Consider the following 7,089-nt stretch of genomic DNA (forward strand, 5'->3'; position numbering starts at 1 on the left):
GTTTCTTATAGTACGATCCTTTGTAGAATCGTATCTGGACTATTTTTTGTTCTAGAAATAAAAATAAAAATTGAAAGTGTGCGTGGGAGTGTGTAGAAACATCGCCTTTTCGTTCCCATTTCGGATAATTAGCCTCATCTTAATTGATGCTGAGCAGAAGCCAGAAAGGTAGAGGAAGACATTTGTGACGTCAGAGGAAGGAAAGAAAGAGGCCAATAGAGGTGGGGGAATAAGAAATCCGTCCCCGTTTTGCTCCATTTCACCTAACACCCTTTCTCCACGTGAGGTGATTTTGCGGCAAGAACGGGAGGGAGTGGGGGAGGGTAACAGACGTTTTCGGAAGCAGGCCACCTGATGCCCAAGACCTTGGGACCGCAGTTAACACTCTTGTACGCCTACCTGAGACGAAATGATGTCTTTCGCGTTTAAGTGGGTCAAGGGAGTGGAAAACCTCCTGACACCACGACAATCGGAAGAGTGGTACACAAGATGTGCCGACGCAGACTATGCTCCATGAGAAACTTGATCTAGTGTTAGTTTGGCACAGTCTAGAGTACCGCCACGATAACAGCCGGCGCGGAGAACGCCTTAATGGCAGTGACCCGCTGTTATCGCGTTTGCCTACGAAGGCACTTGCAGTCAAACAGCCAATTAGGTCTACCGCTGCACGCTGTTTGTGCTACAAACGGCAACCTTAGAATCCTTCCTTCCCGAAGCAGCCAGCACGGAAACAGGATTTTGAAAAATTACCGTTCTGCGCTGTGTATGGGGGCCGGTTGTTGTGGCGGCCATAGTATAATCGAGATGGTTTGAAATGCAATCAAACCCGAGAACCAGTGAGTACCTAGTAGTGGCGTCAACACCAGATCGGGGGCACTTAATCCGGCCCACCCCAAATAGCCAACATGAGAAATTTACAGAATACTTTGTAGTAGTGTTGGCATAATCTAAGCTCGAAATAATTTCCCTTTCTCGTCAATTTGTCATGAATTCCGTAAGTGTTTATAGCCAGCCTTCTCGCAACAGGGCCAGATACCTATTTCATCACCCATTTCATAAGTTCGCCACTCATATTGATTTAATTTTTGTTATTTAGCGTCGCTTTTCTGCTACTTCTGGCTATTCGCGACGATGAGGATGAGTGACGATATGATGAAATTGATGAAGGAGACACTCACAAAGAACATCCATGCCCAGGCTGGGATTCGATCCCGGGACCACTGGCGTTGTAGCGGTATGCTAACCACTCCCCAGCAACCTCTGAAGGTTCAATATTTATACACAACTCAGTTCTCTCTCTCTGAACATTCTGGGAATCTTGCGTTTGCTGTTGGTTTTACGGTTTCGATTTACGCACGTGCTTCCACGAACGCAGCACAGACAGCATGGGGCCGGATTGGCTGTTTATTTACACGAGGCACTTCCACGCTCCCGCACCGACCACACGAAATGTTCCAGAGTGGAATTCGCCTTGAACTTCTGCAATTTGAGAGCCGGATTCCAGGGATTCTGGAACATATGAAACTTCTGCTCTACTTGGTACTGTTTTTGTTTTGTTTTCTACTAGCATCTGCAATGTTTGTGTCTGTGTGACCTTCACAACTTCAAGCAGAGAAACACTTTTCTTTATTTCACAACTTACTTTTGTTTTTATGATTGCTCTTCACTTTATGCATTTCTTTTGACTTTTGTTAACTTGTTTTAACATCGGTTTTCTAAATTTGTTAATCGTGCCGACGATATCAAATTTGATTAGAAAAATCGATGAAGAGCGGTGACAGAAATAACACTCCTGCAACCTCCAAGCTGCGGGAGGAAGAGGATGCAGAGGTCGGTACTCAGTTTTATTGACACTTTTAAAAATACTTTTTCCTGCTGTCAGACTCAATAGTTTTTCACAAATGTTTTTAAGAGAAACTATATAACTTTTATCACCGCAAAATGGGCCATGTTAGTGAGACGTCATGAGCAGGTAAATGAGCAAGATAACAAACCCGTCACGTGGTGTTTCCCTTGAATTTTCCATCGCAAACTGTGACAGCAGTAATGAAACAAACTTGTAATCATAAAAATGATATGTCTATATATTACACATACCTTACAGGATAAGGTAAAGGTAAATAACAACTGGAGTAAGAAATCAAATAAAGCAAATTCTCCTAGCCGGCATCGGAGCCAGGAACCATAGCTAGGTAGCGCCGCTGCGGTTACATACCGCTGCTGGATTTCCAACTGCCATAATGTCATCAGTTAAGCTTCAGAACCGGGATAGGTCTATTTTCTTTAAAAATTATTTATTTCCTTACTCCATTTTCTTTTTCTATTCTATCACAATACAGATACTTGCTTGTATAGTACACAATGATCCAATTTGAAGTGCGTCCAGTTTTACATTCTACAGCTTCCCTTGATTGAATCTAGAAACGCTGATTTACTACATTTCAGGAAATTACAAACTTCCTCATCAGACCTTTTGTGTTTTTTGAAGAGCATGTGATTACCTGCAAAATTGCCAAGTTGGTGTCTACAAAGTGGAAGTTAAAGAAATCAATATCACAAAAAATATGGAAATCCTCAAGAGGGCATATATATTGCATCATTCCTATTTTGGAAAAATACAAGACATGTTCAATAACAGGTTATTCAAAAAGATTGTTGGGATTTAATATTTTTTTTAATTTTTTTTTTGTGGGTAGGTAATGAAACATATAATAATTAGATGCACCAGTTGATGTCCAGTAGTCATGGTCGCTAGGAGCCAGGTTTCGCAAGATGGTGGCAAATGGCAAGGAGAAGACATTTTGTGTGCTCCAATTTCATGTAAGTCAGTTAGTCATCATTGTCCTTGAACAAGATTCAACAAGTATCCACCATCCGACAATTCCATTTGCAGGTGGTTTGCACAGTTTGAGGAGAGGGTGTCTGTGTAAAGGAAAAAGTTCAAGTGGACCCGATTAGAGAGGTTTTCCAACGGAGTCCCAGAAAATTAACACTAAGACACAGCAATGAACTTGGGCCACAACCAGTGTGGTATTTGTAGGGGGGATGGGGGAATTCCACCCTCTGGATACTTGTGTTCCCCTCTCTGCTTGATAAATTATATCCCTGGGGGGAAACCAGAAATTATTGGCAATTTAGTTACTTTTTCCTACTTTGCCATTCAATTGCAACATTTTCTGTCAGACAACTGGAAGCTCCATTTGGCGAACACACATGTGGCCTCAAGCGCTGCTCTATTCCTGGAACTGTCAAACAAGTGGCCAGGGTTGAAGATCGCCTCCCCTCTTCTCTTTTCTTTGTCCATGGAATTTGGTAGCAAAATACATGTGAAAGTTACAATTTGGTTGTCACGTGACTCAAACTTGACACCTCAGTACGTCTCTATTTGTATGAGTGGAACAATACGAGGGTCACTATTTATATTTTGAGCCTTGGCAACACTGATTGAAAACTGTCGAAAACTGTGAGTGGTGTAGGTGGGGGGGGGGGGGGTTGGGAAAAGGTGGTGGTGAGGATGAGGATAGGGGATGAGGCGCGTTACTGGGTGGCCTTGTTCAGGCCTGGAGGTGTGGTTGCATTCATGGTTGATATCTAGGCCCTCTCCCATCTTCAACGTATTGAGGTGTTGGTGGATTGGGGCAAGGAGTGGACAATCGCTACCTGGAAGCAGTCATTAAAAGGAATATTGTGGTGATTGGTGTGAATGGCAACAGCAAAGTCCAGGTTTTGCGTAGAGGAGTGGTGGTTGTTGATGCGAAGGTTCAGGGCTGTGGATGTTTCCCCCAGGTAGAAGGTCCCACAGATGTTGCACGTGAGGATATAAATTAGGTTAGAGCTGTTGCAGGTTCCTTTGGGGTAGAGGGTGAATTTGCCGGTGGCAGTGTGGATCTGGAGGATGCGGGAAGTGACAAATATGGGGCAGGTTTTGCACCTTGGGCGGTTGCATTTGTGGGTAGGTGTGAGTTGATTGTGAGTAGGTGGATTGTGGTGGACCAGGAAGTTTTGGAGATTGGGAGGGCGTTTGAAGACAACTCTGGGCTTGTCGGGGAAGATATTTCTGGTGTCAGGATCACTGTGCAGGATGGGAAGGAGGGAATGTAGAGTGTGTCTGATTTTGTTGAGGTGGGGGTGATATTGGGTGACAAGTGCAGGGGGATTGGTGGCAGGTTTCTTGGTGGGAGTGTATGAAGCAGCTCGGAATATTTGTTTGGTGACGAGGGTGGAAGGATATCCACGGTTGGTCAAGGCTTGGTGTAAGCGGAGGTTATAGTTCTGTCGGGAGGTGGCTTATGTGTTGAGGCGTTGACCTCTGAGGGCCAGGGAGAATGGGATGGCTTTCTTGGTGTGGAACGGATGGGAGCTGGAGAAGTATAGGTATTGCATATGGTTGGCAGGTTTGATGTGGATGGAGGTTTCCAAATGTCCTTCCTTCATGTGCACATCCACATCCAGGAAGGTGATTTGGTTGGTGGAGTGAGTCCAGGTGAAATTGAAGGAGCTGAAGTGGTTAAGTTTGTCTAGGAAGGTGGTCAGGGAAGGTTCTCCATGCGTCCAAAGCATGAAGATGTCATCGATGAAACGGAGAGGAGAGGTTTGAGAGATTGGGTCTCCAGGAACTCTTTTTCAACTTTGCCCATGAACAGGTTGGCATAGGATGGGGCCATTCTGGTACCCATGGCTGTGCCCCGGATTTGGAGATAGTGCTTGTCCTCGAAGGTGAAGTTGTTGCACGTGAGGACAAGGTTTTCATTGTTTCCCATGCCAAGGCCATGTCCCATGCATTTTTTCTTTGTCCGGTGAGGGTTTCCTCTCTCCTCTTTCACTTTTTATTTAGCCCTTGTGGCCCTCCTTCATTTTATCCTATATATATATATATATATATATATATACATAAATACATACATGTGTAATATATATATTATATCGGGTCACGCAACAATATATAAGCATTATATATGAAAATTTCTTAAATACCACACTGGCCACAACCGACAGTTTGACATATTTTACAGAAGTGATTAAGAATACAGTCCTATCACCAGACTGAAAGAACGGCCATTGAAACCATCACCAGTGATGTTACAAGATTGGGAAAGGGACTATCTTGCAGATGTCTGCAGTGACGAATGTCATGTATAGAGCTTCCACAAAGTTATCCCTAAAAAAAGATATGGAGAATTTTTCCATAAAATAAAAAAAATGAAATATTACTCATATTTGAAGTGCATTACACTTACATTTTTTAAAAACAGCAACAATCATTTTGAATAGCCCTCTATAACCAGAATTTTGCAGTAGCATTTCTCACTGATGTTATATTCAATGGAGTCTCCTTCTCTATCGATGAATTCCTGCCAACATACCAACAGTGAATCGATGTCCTTGGAAAAAAAATCTTTCTATCTGTCAGGGAGAGTTGCCTGCTGTAATTCTTCACGAGATGTGAAATGTTTCCTACAAAGTGCTGCCTGAAGAGATGAAAAGAGCCAATAATTGCTAGGGGCTAAGTCCGGAGAGTAAGGAAGATGTGAAATAATTCCATTCATAAGTCAGTAATGGTCAGCTGGTTTAATGCCCAAGCATTATCTTATCTTATCTCATCTCATGCAGTCTCTTACACTCCGTGAGGGGTGCCCTGTTGCTATACTACAGGGTGTTTGCCTTTATCAGGTTGCTTCTTGTGCTATGGGGCTCCTGCTGTTCAGGAGTCTTAAGTAGAATAAGAATGAAAAGTTCTTTCCTTTATCGGCATATGATCAGAGATTTTATTCCAAAGTTTTGGTTATATTTTGAACGTGCCTTGTATGCAGAAGACCATGATGCCTTGTGAATGAAATCCAGCTATCAACACATTGGTAGAATGTAGTTGCAATTTCTGAACTACATTGCTTTATTTGACACTAAACGCACAGCCATGAAAATAGGCGGGTGGCAGAAGTTTGCGCTGTTGCCACATCGGAGTACAACCCCATGTGTTCGGAGGTTTAAGAGACTGAAAGACTCTCGATGTAGAGTTGGTCTTTGTAATGCATGTGATACAAACTGACAATATTTGCTCGAAAGGTCAGGGATAACACAGAGAGAGATCGGTCTTTTGCTCAAATTAGGAAAAACAGCCCGATTGACGTTGCCACACAGTGCATGGGAACCAGCAACTTCTGTCCCGCTCTCACTTTGCTTTCCCATGTGTGGCCCCAGAACAATTCTGCCCAGCCACCTATTTTCATCGCCATGCGTTTAATGTTTCTTCTCTTGGTTAAACACAAAAGATGCAAATTAGTGTTATTTCTTTTAGGCATTCATCATATTTTGTGTTCCACAATCACGATCATAGCTAGTCAGCAGTGCCCACACCTAAGTTTACAAATTGATGCACACCAGTGTATATACGTATATCTGACAAAATTGCCCACCTTGATAAAAAGTCACCCAGCCAGCTTTAGAATTCTGACTATAGCACTGTCCTCCATGGATTCACTGGTCCTGAAAATCCAAAAATGAAATCCTCATCACCCATCAAACACCACGCTACTTATATACCGGGTGTCCCAGAAGTCTTTCCCTGATTACAAACTTTATTCATATCCACTATATGCAATGTAGAGATGTGAAAGTGGTGCCAAAATGTTCGAAAACTAAGCAAGTTAATTTGTTGCAGATTTCAGTAATGTGGCTGTAGTGTAGCAGTGTCAGCGCCAAGGAATCCAGAATTAAAGCTCTTGACATCCGGTGGCATCATACAACATTTCTTGGACTTGACAGGATTTGGGAATGAAGATAAATTCCATTTTTTAAATGCCAACTTATTGATGGCAGATATTCTAGACGAAAGAATTCTGTACATTTGAAAGTTCCTCTGCACTGTCATTGGTGACCGGATCTTGTGATACCAGAGGACATGCTGATCTCTTTCCTGATTTGTGAATATTTCCAGTTTTCTGGGCACTGACACTGCTACACTACAGCCACGTTACTCAAACCTGCAACAAAATAAAAATTCGGTTAGTTTTCCAACATTTTGGCACCACTTTCACATCTCTACCTTGCATATAGCGGATATGAATAAAGTTTGTAATCAGGGAAAGACTT

Source organism: Lepisma saccharinum, chromosome 4 (genome assembly GCF_977018435.1).
Source record: "Lepisma saccharinum chromosome 4, izLepSacc3.1, whole genome shotgun sequence".
Taxonomy (NCBI): domain Eukaryota; kingdom Metazoa; phylum Arthropoda; class Insecta; order Zygentoma; family Lepismatidae; genus Lepisma; species Lepisma saccharinum.